The sequence below is a fragment of the Manis javanica genome, chromosome 4 (genome assembly GCF_040802235.1).
Source record: "Manis javanica isolate MJ-LG chromosome 4, MJ_LKY, whole genome shotgun sequence".
NCBI lineage: Eukaryota > Metazoa > Chordata > Mammalia > Pholidota > Manidae > Manis > Manis javanica.
This window is the reverse complement of record NC_133159.1, coordinates 116,027,354-116,042,801: the sequence shown is the minus strand read 5'-3', so window position 1 is coordinate 116,042,801 and position 15,448 is coordinate 116,027,354. Positions and strand designations below refer to the sequence as shown.

General features: G+C 42.7%; 1 pseudogene; it reads right to left on the bottom strand.

Annotated features, from left to right (window-relative positions):
* Nucleotides 1–15,448, bottom strand: part of LOC108403857 (dynein axonemal heavy chain 9-like) — a 594,862-nt pseudogene that overhangs the window by 432,513 nt on the left and 146,901 nt on the right.

The following is a 15,448-nucleotide window of genomic DNA, read 5'->3' as shown; positions in this document are numbered from 1 at the left end:
GCAATGGAGGTAGGGAGGAGTTCTATCTTGCCCTGATAGGCAGGGAAATATGTCTCCTTCCCAGGCCTTGATCCCGACAGAGGTGGGTAAGTTAAGTTAAATAGTGATGATCTTTAATTCAAACAACCACTGCGGCTCCTGTATAGCTTCTGGAGCTCCTGCTTTGTGCAGAGAGGTTAACAGTTTTCCAAAAGGTCAGAAATAGTCCCTGCTCATCTGTGTTACTCTGTATCATCATATAAGTGAATGACCTTATATGATGTGAAGAGATTATGTAGGTGGTTAAGTCTGGCTGTGTGGCTGACATTGTCCTGGGGACAGCAGGAGCAGTATCCTGATGGAAATTACATGGCTCCCTACGGTTCCTCTATTGTGGCTCGGGACTAAAGGGAGGGGTTGGACAAAGTGCCTTCTGAAGGTCCTATATAATGCCTTTCTCCAGTTTCTAGAGTGTGCACTGTGGCCCCTTCCTGCCAGATGTCTGGAACCAGGAAATGTCACAGAGAGTCTCAGCAGCTGGTGCTTCCTGAACTCATCTTTTAAAATATGAATTTCTTAAGAAACTTGGGCAGTGTCAGAATTCCTCCTACTGGAGCTAGAAGGGAGATGAGTGCTTCTGGTTTGGGCAGGAGCTGAGGCTCTCCAGATGGAACAAAGCAGCTGAGTCCTCACAGATGCAACCTTGTGAAGGCCAGTGTTCTCAGGCTGTCTAGTGAGAAAAGAGCCCCTTATGTCACTAGTCCAAAATCTAAGAAGAAAATGGCTGGACAGTTAAGGGGAGGTTGTGGGCAAGGGAACTGAAGAGCTAATGAAGGGTGACAGAGAGCTGAGGGTAATTGGAGAGGCTGCCATCTCCCTACTCCCGCCCAGCCTTCTGACCTTGAAGTCTGGGATCTGGTAGCCCTTCCGCAGCGTGATCTGGAATACATCCATGGAGCTGATGAAGGCCGCAAGCCTGGTCAGACTCTGCTTGCCGCTCCCGCCTACACCAACCAGGAGATCATTTCCCCGGGGGGACTCCAGGATGCGATTGATATGGCAGCTAAAGAGAAGGAAGCAGGGCATATGGCTGTGGTCCGACCTTCCTCTGGGAGAGCATGCTTCCTGGTCCCAGTGAGAACTGGAACCCTCCTTGGAGGCTCACCAGGGGCTGAGCTGTAGGAAATCTGAGTTAAATTGTCCCCACAACTAGCCTCACCTTCTTGTCCAAGTAGATTGAAGTCGTCCCTGCTTTGCTTTAAGCCAATGCTGCTGGCTAACTAGGGGCAGTGGTGGAAGATCTCCCAGCAGCCAGGCAGGACTGGGGGGCCCATGATGGCCACAGGAGGGGACCTGGGCTTACCCTCCCACATCTCCCCAGCTGAACCTGCCTCTGCCACATCCCACCACTTCACTGTGCCTCACCTATCTGTGCATTTAAGCAAAAGGAGGGGATGGGAAAAAGAAAAGTAGAAAATGTACCATTGGAAAAAACATCAGGGAAAGCTAGAGGACAAGCAGGAACAGAACAATTTGTTCCTCTTCAGAAAGAAGGAGCAGATTAAGGTCTGCAGAACAGCAGAGGGCCCTGGCTTAGCTTTTTCCTCTCCCTCGTTTATCCCTTCTGGATGTTGATGCCCTGGAAATGAATATTTGTGGATCCTTGTGTCGGCCTAGAAGACACCCACTTCCTTGGCTTCTGTATTCCTCGCTCTGCAGCTATACTTACCACCCTCAGGATTCAGCACTGGTAAAATATTCCCTGGCCCTGGGCTTAGACCAGGCCCTCCAGAGGAACCCACTCCTCCCACCCCTCCAGGCCTTCCTCAAATGCTAGTCTTCCATCAAGCTGTTCACAGCCTCCCCTTCAGAAAACACCACCAGTCTTTTCTAGAATTCCCTTCAGCGCTACCTCTATACCTAATGTAAGGTACCTCTATTCTCTATAAAAATAACCCCTGTTCCCTCTTCTTTTCTCATCTTAAAAACAATGACTATTCATGGTGCAAAATGTATAAAATACAGGAAAAAACTACAATTCTACTATTAGTCAGAAACACCACTGACATTAATTATGTGTCCGTTTGGACTTTTTTCTAATGTCTGTATGTTTTTAAGTGTACATTTATGTGTATATACATTTATTACACCTGAAAACTCAATATATTTCTATTCTATATTTTCAAAATTGGACTCACAGTGTATATTGAACATCATGTCTTGGAACCCTTTTCTCATTTAACGATCTATTATTATTTCTCTATGTCACTGAGTGATCTGCTATACCATGCTACTAATGGTGGACTGATATTCCATTGCAGAGAGTAAGTTACTTATCTCCAGTAGCCTGCTGTTGGATATTTAGGTTGTTGCCAACATTTTCCAGTTACAAACAAAGTGATAGAAGCATTTTTAATTTGTATCTCTAATTATGTCCATGGCATAAGTTCCTAGGAGTAAAACCGCCAAGTCAGACAGTAGAGCAGTTTTCACAGCTTCTGAAAAGCACCCCCCTGGAATGGTGTCACCAATTTAGATCTTAAGTAGTGTTGATCAAAAGGTGAATCTATCACACTGCAGGATGAGAATATGTTAGATTATGTTAGTTGAATTAGACCGTGTTAAGTCAGTGAATTTGGGGAAACATAACACAGCGATCAAGCCACTGGAGAAATGGGTAAGGAAGAGTCAACAGGTGTGGTGACCTTTGGATCAAGAGTTATGCAGAACAAGAACTCAGGTAAAGCCCAACCAAGAAGTGCAGAGGCTACAACTGATGCTGAATTACATGGGCTGTAACCCTGTGTTCCTGTCTTGTGTTAACGGTATTATAATGAAAAATACCATGTTCAAATTCAGCAATGGTAATTAACTAAGGATGGAGCAGCTTAAGGTCTAGCTAACTCCAGTTTGGGGGAAGGGCTCGGGGGGAAGTCTTGGCCTGGGAGCTTTGACATGTCAACCAAATGGGAGTATGTATGATATTAAAAGGCTCATGTTGAGCTTCTGTGGTTTGAAGTTTCTTCTTACTGAATATTTCTTTCACATACTGATGACTTGGTCGTAATAAGCATCAGTAAATTAAATGTGGATCCTCATTCTTTCAGCTCTCTCATGGAAAGCACTTGGTATTTGAAAGAAATCCCTAGCAGAAGTACGTATGAGTCAACAACTCCCATCACCAGCATGCAGGAGAGTATGGCCCCCACCCTTGTTGACACTGGGTGTTATTTTTTTTAATCAGTGCCAATTTGATGGTTGAACATGTGGTTTTTTATTTCTTTGATTTCTAGGAAATTGGGCATTTTTCTTATGAATTGTTATATATCTTTTCTTTTGTGAATTTTCTGTTCATATCCATTGTCACTTCTCATTGAAATGTTCTTGTAGATTGGTGAGATGACCTCTCTATGTATGTTTTAACTTATCCCCCCCAATTTGTCACTTTTACCTGTTAGTTTACACGTGTTTTTAGATTACAGAAAATTTTAGCTTTGGAGACCTAAACTTGTATATCACTAAATCTATGTAGTTAAAATTTAAGTCTCTACATATTCAGGAGTTATTGACCTACATTTAGTTCTTTCATGCATTTCTTTTTTTACCTTATAATTATGTAACTGTGATACTTCATCTTATATCAAATAGATTTACACTTCTCTTGCCCCCTTACTAAACCATAGATTCTAGACATCCGAAGAGTGTACTCATATTCTCTAGGGAGCTAGCATAGTAAAGGTGTTTGATACATTTTTGTTAAATTTAAATTTAAGCAGAATTACATATACTTTATACTCAGCATCACCTTTGGGGTGATAAATGGAATCATTCATTACTCTAGGTGCAAGGAGCCACCTGCTTTGGGGCTACATTAGATGGTGCCTGACTAAATGATAAAAGGAGAAACAATGGTGGCAAGATATACAAACCCTCTCCTCTAATTCAAAAAAGGAGGGGGCGGGAATGGGCTAATGGAAGAGAGAGGCAAGCAAGGAGCAGGAGGAGGGGGAGGAGGGCTTGCAGCACCCAGCTCTGTTCAGGAGGGCCTGAACTCAGCTTAGCATGGGCCGTGCTATTTGGTATCTAAGTGGGAAATGCATCATTAGTGATGAAGTTTTCAAAGAAGTCTGCAACTGTCAGCACTGGACTCCAGCTGCGGATTCATCAACAACCTCTGACAAGGGTAATGGACTCTGCATTTAAATTGCAAAATTTTAAAGGTAGATCAATATTCTAAAGAGCTCCTAGGTCAGAAAACCAAGGCAGTCTAAGTTAAGCCCATTACTGAATTTCTGGGCGATTGAAAACAAAAGCTGAAGATGCGCCACAGCACAGCTGGGGGAAGCTGGCTCACTGGAGACCACACACACACACACACACACACACACACACACACACACACACACACACAAACACCCTTGAAAACTGATCAGATACACACAAAAAAAGGGGGCATGATAGAAGTACATCTGAAGTTCCTTTTTTGTTAATGATTTAGAAGTGATTCTAAAAGAAAAAGAGAGGAGGCTGTAAAAACACATGTGGGAGTAAATAAACAAAGAAAAATGTAGAATAAGATTATGCCAAAAGCCAGGGAAAATATCCAGGGTAAAGCTGAAAGAAAAAGCAGTACAAGACTCTGCTGAAATGGTGAAGGAATAGGAGAGCAAATTGTACCACTGAGAAAAGAAAACCACTCAAAAAAAAAAGTCTAACATTTCTGAGTGGCTCATTAAGTGCAAAGCACTTGGCACAGACAGCAATGACCTACGATGTAGGCATTCTTATCATGCTCATTTTTCAGAGAAGGAGACTGACGCTTGGGGAAGTTGTGTCCTTTGCAAAGCACCACAGCCAATTAGTGGCAGAACCAGGATCTGCACTTGGGTCTGGCTCTATCTGCAGAGCCTGTGCCCCTAACCACCACACAGGGCTCCATTACGGGTTAAGCACGAGAGCAGTGGAAAGAGACAGCAGCAAAGCTTGGGAAAGGTGTAGGGGACTCAAACGAAAGAAAATGTTAAGCACTCAAGAGGTGAGAAGATACAGGCGGATAAAAAAATCAAGGTGGGGTTACGCCTCATTGCACCTGTAACCACAGCTCCTTGGCCCGCCCAGGTGCGTCGGTCCTGGGAGAGCGCGTGCGCACTCCGTCCCCGCTGCGCCGGCGGGCGCTCGGGTGTAAGAAGGTGGGACCTTCCTGGACTGAGTCCGGCGCCTGTGCTTTGGGCCCCGTGTGCAGTATTGCGAGGCCGTGGGCGCTCCCCGCAGCTGTGACTTGTATCGTTTGGGGCCCCGCTTCTGCTCTATCTGGCTGGCTGAAGCAGCCAAGAGGGCCGAGGAGCGCCAGGGAGGGGAGGGAGGGGTAGCAGGGATGAAGTCATGGGACGCTGATATTTCTTAACAAACCTGCAGGACGTTATATATCTAAATCCACTTTATTCTTCAGAATTGCTTCCTCAAGGCAGTTCATTATTCAGACTTTTCCTGGGAAACTATCTTGAGAGTATGTTTAGCAGCCTCGGGAGAAAAGTCAGTTTTCATAGCCTTATTTTTTCCTGAATCAGTATTAGTCAGTTAGATCACCCATGTTGGAAGGCGCATTGACTGAATCACTTGCTATTCTCCCAAATTAAATTTACGCTTAAAGGACGAAGATTTGTCTCAACTCCAGGACGATGACACAGGCTCTGGTAGCTCTTGGAGAGGAGAGAAAATACTTCTGTACAGAAGTTTCACAAGGTGAGTGAACAGACATCCTAGAAGCCTTATTACTGACCATCTGTGATGCAGCAGACAGTCTCCAGGGCACTGGGAACTCAGCGTGAGCCAGTTAGTGTGTGTGCTCAGGAGCTTACACTGGATCAGGTGCGGACAGGAAAGCATATGGGGAGCGTTGTAGGGTGATGGTCGCGTGCCTGAGCGTGAGCTTTGGCTTGCCTGTGTCTGGGGTGTGTAACATTAGGCAACTTCCCTCCTCTCTCTGGGCATCAGTATCCACATTTATGATACAGGGAGAAAAGCAAACCTTGCTTTCTTCACTTTTTCTGTGGGGACTAAATGAATCAGTGTATGCAAAGCATGACGCGGCAGGTCCATGAAGATTCTATGGTAAGTGCAGCTCTTACGTGTACTATTAAATGCTGCCATCCCAGGGAGGCCTCCAGGACCACCCTTTTTAAACTTGCGATCACTCCCCCTTTCCTCTGTTTTTCTCTCCATCATTTATCTCATATATGACATGCTAACGATTTATATTGAGGAGGACCTGCTATGTTCCAGATACTGTCCTGGGTATTGCGACTCCAGAAGTGAGTAACACAGAGATGCCCACGCTCACACTAACACCACGCACTGAGCAGGTATGTGTTGGGTGGACGGATCAATGAACGGAGGTAGGCAAATAAAGGAATTAATCATGACAAATGCAGCAGGGCAGTGAAGTAATACATGGCAAGGACCCAGAACTGACAACTAACTTTAGCAAGAGCTGGAACTGTGGTGACTTTGATGAGAGCTCTTTTATTCAAGTGGTAAGAAATGGACCAATGAGAAGTGAGAAAATATGACAGGTATAGACAACCCTTTTGATGAGTTTTGTTGTGAACAGAAGCAGAGAAATGGGGGTAGGAGATGGAAAGGCTATAGGAGTCCAGGAATAGATTTGTTGTTTTTTTGGTAAATGATAACACAATATGTTTATATATTGATGGATAAGATCCAAAAACCAATGAATTAATGATGGAGTAAGAGGGAAGAGGGGGGGAAAGAAAATAGGAAAGGGGGAGAGAGAAGGGGTAATTGCAGGAAGGAGCAAAGTCATGGATAAGGGGAAAGAGATGGGATCTGGTGCACACATGGAGGGATTGGCCTTTGGTAGCAACTTTGTGGATGGGATGCAGATAGGCTGTTAGATTTGATAGCAGGGAGATGACAGAATTCACTTCTGGTTACTTTCACTATCTCAGTGAAATAGAAGATGTGCTCATTAACCAGGAATGAAGAGAGGGGGAGGAGTGTTAGACACTTGAGAAGAAAAATGTGTCATGCAGTCATCACAGGGAGGGGAAGAGAGAAAATTGCCCAGGGTAGTGGAGGAGGGTTTCCAGCAAAGTTGACAGCCCGTTTGATATTTGTGGCTGCAAATCTGAAGCAACTCCAGTCAATACGATGATGGTGTTTCTTCAGTAATCATCAGGTGCTCCGGGGCAGGTATGGGATATAAAGACAGTGGGGTTTCATTAGAGCAGGATTTTGCCATATGGATGCAATGACAGGAAGGTTAGGGGAGCTTGAACCAGGATGATGGGTCTATGGTGACTGAGGAAAGTAAAGACATGGTAGGCAGTTTGAGAAAGTAGCTGCCTCCAGAAATGAAGTCTTGAAGTTTAAGAATAGCTGGAATATCCATCGCAGTCTTCATTTATCAATTTGTCTTATCTTTGATGCACTTATTGCAGACCTCAGTATTCTTCATCTCTAAACATTTCTGCATGCACATCATTAACTAGACTTCAGCACTTCCTGTTCTTTTATTGAAGAGACAGTTATATATAATGGAATGCACAAACCTCAAATGTGCCAGTTCTGAGTTTTGACACATGTATGTGCTTGTATAGCCTGAACCCCTATCTAGACAGAGAACACTATCCCCTCAGGAAGTTCCTCAGTTTCCTTCCCAGTCATTCCCCACCTACACTGTTTTGAATTTTGCTCCCTAGTTTTGCCTGTCCTCAAATTTCATCTGACTAGAATCACACAGTGTGTCCTTTTTGTGTAAGACTTCTATGGTTTAGTATATTTTTGTATAAATCGCATTGTTACTTTTAATTGCTGAGTGGTATTCCATTAAAATACTTTGTTCTGTTGATGGACACCTGGGCTGAGTCAGTGTTGACTATTTTGAATAAAGTAGCTATGAATATACCTGTACCAAGCAACCAACAAAAAAGAATAGCTGGAATATTTTTATTTGCAACCACATGAATGGACATTGAAGGCATCATGCTAAGTGGAGTATGTCAGGCAGAGAAAGACAAATCCTATATGATCTTACTTGTATGTGGAATCTAAAGATGATAAACTCACAGGAACTGAGAACAGATTTGTGGTTGCCAGAGATGGGGAGTTGGGGGATTAGGGGAAGGAGGTCTAAAGGTACAAACTTCCAGTATAAGATATGTGAGTGCTGGGGAGGTCATGTATAGCACGGGGACTATAGTTAACAATGCTGTAGAGTGTATTTGAAAGTCACTAAAAGTGGATCTTAAAAATTCTCATCACAAGGAAAAAATTGTAACTGTGAGGTGATGGATGTTAACTGATTTTATCATGGTAATAATTTTGCAATATACATGTACATTATGTTGAACACCTTAAACTTATACAATGCTATATGTCAATTACACCTTAATAAAATGGGAAAAAAAAGAGTAGCTGGAATGGAAACTAGAGCAGATGAGTGAATGGGTAGGAGGTACAAGTTAGACAGTGAGATGTCTGAAGATGAGATGTGGCAGTGGGCTCATTATTGATGATAGAAGTTCTGGGTAGAAGCCCTTGAGGGGGCAGCTGAGACGGGGTGGAAGAAAGGATCACTGGAGCTAAGAAGGCCGGGGAACAGGAAGACCAGGTGACAGACAAAGGCAGGAATGTAGAAAGGCAGACGGTCCAATCTCTGGGGCAGTTTGCAGATGATAGGGAGTAACAGGATGTCAGTGGGTGACAGTTAACAAGAGGAATAATGAGAATGAAAGTCCAGTTAATTGAGCTTCAAAAGAACTGGGCTTTGCAGGATAAAAGGGGAAATGGCAAACATGCCATTGACGTGGGATTGGGGAGGAGGGTGTCTCTCTCTCTAGACCCTGGGGTACATAGAACAGGGAAGAAAAAGCAGCTTTCCTCAACTCAGAGGTCATCAGTTTCACTTAGAATGCCTCAGCGATAGAAAGTTCAGACAAGTTCAAGTAGATTTTGCTGCTGAAGAGTGAGTACCGGGGGTGGGGGGCAGGGTGGAAAGATTTTGGAAGGCAGGGAGGGATGGTAAATATGACCCAGACTGGGGGATGTAAAGAGCAGTACAGGGATAGCACTGGTGTGAGAATAAATTATCTGGGAGTCTTGGTGATTACTCTGAGTGATTCATTTGACAGCAGTGACACCTAAAAGGATATTAGATTTTTTGAAATATGTGAGCACTTAAGCAGAAACCTTCAATTTCATTAAAATTGGCTCTTAGACTAGTAGGGGGTGGGGATGCAAGTTCTGAGCTGTTCTTGTGCCTCTTTTATGATTTTCAAATTTTCTTTAGTGTCATTGTAATCATGCCTGGGGACTGTCAATGGCAGACAAGGACATAAATCCAGTTGTGCCTGACTTCAGCACCATGCTGCCCACAAGGGCGGGGGACCAAAGCCACAGCTGCTGCTCTGACCAGCTGCCACCTTGACCTTCATGGCAGTAGTCATTGCAGCTTTCCTGGTTTTATCAGAGTGGCCTCTAATGCCCAAACGAGGCTCAACACTGGGAAGAGGAGGCAGCTGAGGGAAGGCAGGAGAGGAGCACACTTACACGTGGTGCACGGCATCCTCAAAGAGCACCAGGTCCATCACTGTGTGGACTTCATTGTGGTTCTCCAGGGCTTCCACCAAAGTCTGGGTCAAAAGTTCCCACGACTGTACCGGCAGGTACTTGGGCTCGCCAGTGCCATTTGCAAAATGGCAATACACGTCCTGGCTTCGTGTCTGCTCCACAGTCCCTTCCATACCCTGGAGAAGAGACACAAGCACAAGCACCCTTCTTATTGACTCTCAGTCCCCACAGAGCAGACACACCTCATTCACTTTTCCTCTCTGAACACTCCCTGAAAGCTGAGTGTCGCTGCTGCTTTGAACGCTTCGTTTTCTTGAGAATCCCTTCTAGGGTAGAAGCTCTACTCATTTCCAAGCCCCATGAAGTCACGGATGATGTCTGCCATTCCTTGCAGGCTGAGGATGTGAAATGGAAGGTGGGAGTGGCTTTCCTATATGCACAGTAAGAGCCCGGGTCTGAGCAGAGGAGTGGATGGGGACACGTGGATGGATGTCCCTAAGCAGGGGACCTCAGCAGTGCTGGGTGAAGGAGTCCATGATCTAGTGGCCTCATCTCCCCCACATCCTATCCAACAGGTCTTGCTCTCCAATCCAGAGCAGTGGTGTTGTAAAACACCCTTTCCTGCTTCCTGTGAGATTGCACACTATAGGCTGTGCAATCAGAGAGCTTGGTTTCTGAAAAATGCACCACGAGCCATTCTTAGGTGACTGGTTTGTTTAATGGGGACATTGATAATCTCATAAAACATTTATAATAGAACCCCCTACTATAAAAACTTTCCCAAAGATTTGGGATTGTGTGTCAGTTCTTGCTCACAGGATAAACCTCACCAGGTTTAATAAATACCCAGTACAATTCAATTAACTTAAAGACAGGGAGTTTACATCTCCACCAATCTACCCTCTAAGTATTGAAGAGGTAACTTAAAATTTTTCAGAAAGGAATCACTTATCAAAACCCAAATGCCTGCTACTTCAAAAGAAAGGGTGTAGAGGAATTAAGTGTGAGAAAGAACAGGTTTTCTAATGCATAAGTAGGAATCAGTTCAAGCAGTTGTCTCCACCTGCCATTCTCTTCTCCAAAATCTAAGACTGGGAGAGCCACCCAGGAAGATGTAATCAGCATGCTATTCACCAGCAGGGCCATGATCCTGGGCACAAATCACTGTAGGGTTCACCCTGGAAGCCCAAGAGACAAGATGCACCAAACCTAATGGAGGGAAAGTGAGGATACACTGACATCTACAGAGAAACCAGAGCTGCTGCCTGGTTAGAAGAAGAAAGCAGTGAAAAGAGTTGAATTATCAAACAGTTATGTACACTTTGAAAGTGGTTTCAGGACCATAGAAAACCCTTAAACTATTCTGGCTTTGCCAAACAGTAACAATAAGTGTCCAGATGTTTGGAAAAGATTTAATGTAATACAGGGGAGCATTCTTGGCAGTTAAAAAACATGTAGGAAAGTGATGTGGGAATACATTTGTCCAGTTTGAAAATGGGCTAATATCCCGGGAATCGGTCCTGATGGCAGGCAGTTTAATTAACAATCCAGCAGAGGGGCCACTGAAGGGCAGGCCTGAAAGCCCTGGTCTGCGAAGACCTGACAAAACAACAGACCTCTGATTTTATGACCAGAACCAGGCCGTGTAAAAGGGAGAGAAACCCAGCCACATAGTGAATCAAAAATTTTTTAATTGCCAAGGGCCATGAATGAAAGAATTTCAAGCTTTTATGGCAGAAACAGAATGGTATCACCTCCTTGGTGGAAATTTGGCAACTTTTCTTTAACACCAATACCAAGATTTGGTGCAGCCAAAAGTGCTTGAGGCTGGCATTTGAAATGTTGTGGAAAGGTAATGCCAGTATTAATTATATCTGGGTCTGTGATCAAAAGGATGTGCCCTTAGTGTACAGACCCACATAAGGACTTCTGTTTCAAAGACTGAGTGTTGTTTCTTCAAAGAACTAGCTCAGACCAGAAGATACTCAAAGCTCTTTTGCAGAGCTAACAATGGATACATAAACTGGCAAATTTTACCATGCTCAAAGAAGGGCATTTAAGATGTGGTAGTACTTAACATCAGGCCATATGAAAAGAATGGGAAAGTGGAGGAATTCAGGCTGTTTGGATTAGTAAAGGGCAGACAGAGATAAACTACTTAATATGCTGTCAAAACATTCAAAAGGCTGTCATATAGGTTGGATGGACTGTAATGTTTTCAGAGGTAGACCCAGGATCTTATCAGGGAAAAATATGGAGCTAAATCTAGCAAGGTGAGCATAGGTGCAATGTGGTACATTTAAATACAAGATTTGATTATTTCTAAATTCAAGAGGGGGCAGTCAAGCAGTATGTGTGAAAAATATGGGGCTTTTCTCAACAGAAGGCTCTGTGTTAGTTGTGGGGTAATTTTGACACTAAGAAATATAAATATGATCTTAGGCTGTGTTAATTTATCAGTGCTTCCCAAGGCATATTCTATGGACCATTCATTCTGCAAACTACTAATAGATTTTATGAAGGGAAAAGAATTTTAGGGCCCAATACATGTGGGAAATGATAAATGAATCAGGGTTATTCAAGATTTTCAGAGCTTTACTGTGCTGACTGCACTGTGGATTTCTAAGAAAGGTATTAATATGAAGTACTTTCTCAATTTATTTCATTACAGATACCTTCTTTCCAATGAGTACATCATACTGCAAGTCTCCAGCAGGACACATTTTGGGAAGCAGTATAACAAAGCTGCGATATATAAGAAGAGAGGAATGATGATCCCTGCTTTTTCGGTCAGACTCCAACTGGGTTGTGTTATGAAAATTGGGTGCCGTGATTTCAGAAAGGAGAACAGAGAGGAGACTAATCAAGATGATGTCAAATTTCTCCAGGCTGGTAAACAAGCCACATCAGAGGTGGCTAAGGGAACAGAGGCTATTTGGCCTGGAGGAGAGGAGACCCAGGAAAGAGAAGATAAATGGTCTTAAAATATCTGAAGGCTTGTCATGTAGACCTAGGATGGACGTACAGGGAAATACACTTTAGATCATTCTTAGAATCAGTTTCTAGTCTTTAAAATTGTTCCAAAGGTTCCAAATTTCAAAACTGGTCCATATGTTCAGACATTAGCAGTTCCAAAATGGTTGCTCTGGGAAAGGCTGTGCATCTCCAGGGAGGCTGGCATGTCAACTGGAACGACCATCCTGGGAAATGCTGCTCAGAGGAGTTAGTAGAGGATGAGTACTTGGATCTGAAGATCTCTTCCTACCGCTGAAATTCCACGATTAATTTGGGTCTCTTCTTGCCTCAACATTTTTCACCTTGGCAAAGTAATGATAGATTTTCTTTCCTTATCTAATCTCTGATTTTTTTCCCATTTATGAGCTAAATGTTATCATTTGGGGGATCAGCTGCACAGTTACATGATTAACTGTAAAGAAAAATTCGCAAGGCAATACTCACATCAAAAATTTTCTTGACCACTTCTGTCTGGATTTTATCAAAAAGATTAAAGTCCTTCTCTTCCACCGTCTTATCCCGATAAACCCGATTTGATTCATGCACATAGAGCTTTATTAGGTCCTGTGTGGATCTTACACATTCCACTGAGGAAAAGAAAATGCCCTTTAAGGAGAATAGACAACAAAACAAAACAAAACAAAACAAACAAAACCATGGACAACAATTTAAAACTGCAACAGTTACAATTTATTGAAGCCAGTTATGTGACAGGTCCTGCACTGGATGTTTCGCCAAAGCTCACTTACCCATCATGATGACCCTACAGAGTAATTTTTATTATATCCATTTTGTATAATGTGGAGATGGGGATTCTGAAAGACAGGAAGCATGCCCAGGGCATGCAGTAAAAGGCTTTAGTTCAAAACCACAAGGTTTTGAAACCAGGTGTGCCTGAAGTGAGAATCTGGAATTTTAACCACTACATTCTGAATCACCACAATAATGGGGGGAAAGGTGCCTTCTCTGCTGTATTTCAATTCTACAAGTGTCACTTTGAAAATGAGTCCTGGTGACAATCGCTTATGAAAAATTGATGACCAAGTGAGGAAATATAGTTAACTTTTGCAGGTCAGCAATCTATTTATTCATCTCTAGTAGGTTCTCCTTCCTATACACCACAGGGGTTGTTCCAGATATTTGCTATTCTTTTTGAATTTTTCTGTCACCTTCCTCTGTTGCTATTAGCTAATGTCTCAGCCTTCTCTTTCATTGACAAATGGAGACCACCAAGATTAGCCCTTTGGCAACCTCAACAAATCCAGTAACTTCAAAGTCATCTATACCTGTTTGCCTTCATTGCCCCAGTTCTTTTTTTAGAGGAAAAGTGGCCATTTGGTTGTTCCTCATTACTGACAGTAATAACCCTGCACACTTTCTGTACCTTCATGCCTTTTGCTTTGCTTGCTATGCTCACATTTCAAGATCTAGCTTAACTGAAGTCATGCATGACATCACCTTTCCTGCCCAACAGCATTCCCTCTGATGCACCCCACATTACGATTTATGTATAAATCTCTATTACAGAAGAACTATTAGTTTCTAAAATTATTTTTATTCACACAGGTCTCCATCTTCCAGGTCCTGGTGAGTGTCTCAAAGGACAGGGAAATTGAAAGACATAATTTGGATGTTATTTATTTTTATCATTGTATTACTAGTACCTAGCATGGTGCCCAACATATGCTAGATTCTCAACGAATGCTTGCTGAAAGAATGAATGGGTTGATATTGAATCCTTCAATTACTGTAACATAGCAAGAACCTCCATCAGGATTTCTGCTTTTGGCAATGGCAGAGTAGCTGATCTCACCAACCCACTGAGGTCAACTACAGAAAACAGGAAAATTATTTTAAAGTTTAATCATTTTAGAGGCATTAGAAAGTAACCAAGGCAGTGGGGGCTAAGATACCAGAGAGAAGAGGAGGAAGACAAATGAACCCAAACTTTGACACCATTTTTTCTCTTCAGACATTTGCCAAATCATGAGCAGTAGCTTACAGTTTCAGAAACTGAGAAGACAGATACAAGTGAGAGATCAAGACACTGAGCAGAGTTTTCTCATCTCATGGAGAAGGGAGGATAAAAACTGGAGTTCAGTGATTACCAAGAACGGGTCAGAGCTACAACCCCAAGGGACCGCCTCCAAGGGTTACAAACTAGGGGTATGAGTGAACACAGATCATTCAATCCTTAGAAACTCAAGCTCAGCTTCAATCTTCTCAATCCCGTTGCCAGAAACAGAAGTATATAATCTATGAAGGAAAATAATGCCATCTCAACCCTCAAATTATCTGCACATTTAAAACCTCACAATGTCTGGCAATCAAGCAAAAATTACTGGGAATAATAGGAAAAAGGACCAAAACCAAAGAAAAAACTGACCCACAGGAGATCTAGGTCTTGGAATAATCAGACACAGACTTTAACTATGATGAATATGACTAGAAATTAGATGATAAGGTAAAGAATTTCAGAAAACTGGAACTTTTAAAATTAATCAAATGCAAAATCTCAAATTAAAAATTACCCCAAGGTTACAGTAACTGAAACTAAGAACATTTCAAATAGGGCTAACAGCAGAACAGACACAGCTGAAAAAAGAATTAGTGAATGGGAAGAGAGATTAGCATAAAATATTCAGATTGAGTAGCAATGAGAAAAAATTTAAAAAAAGAAAAGAGCATAAATGACATAGGACAGAGTGAAAAGGTCTCAAAACATGCTGGAAAACCAGAAAAAGAGAGAGAAGCAGAAGCAATATTTGAGGACACACTGGCTGCATCATCTCTAAAACTGAACACTGAACTAGATTCAAAAGTGCTACAAACACTAAGCAGGATAAATACAAAAAATACTGCC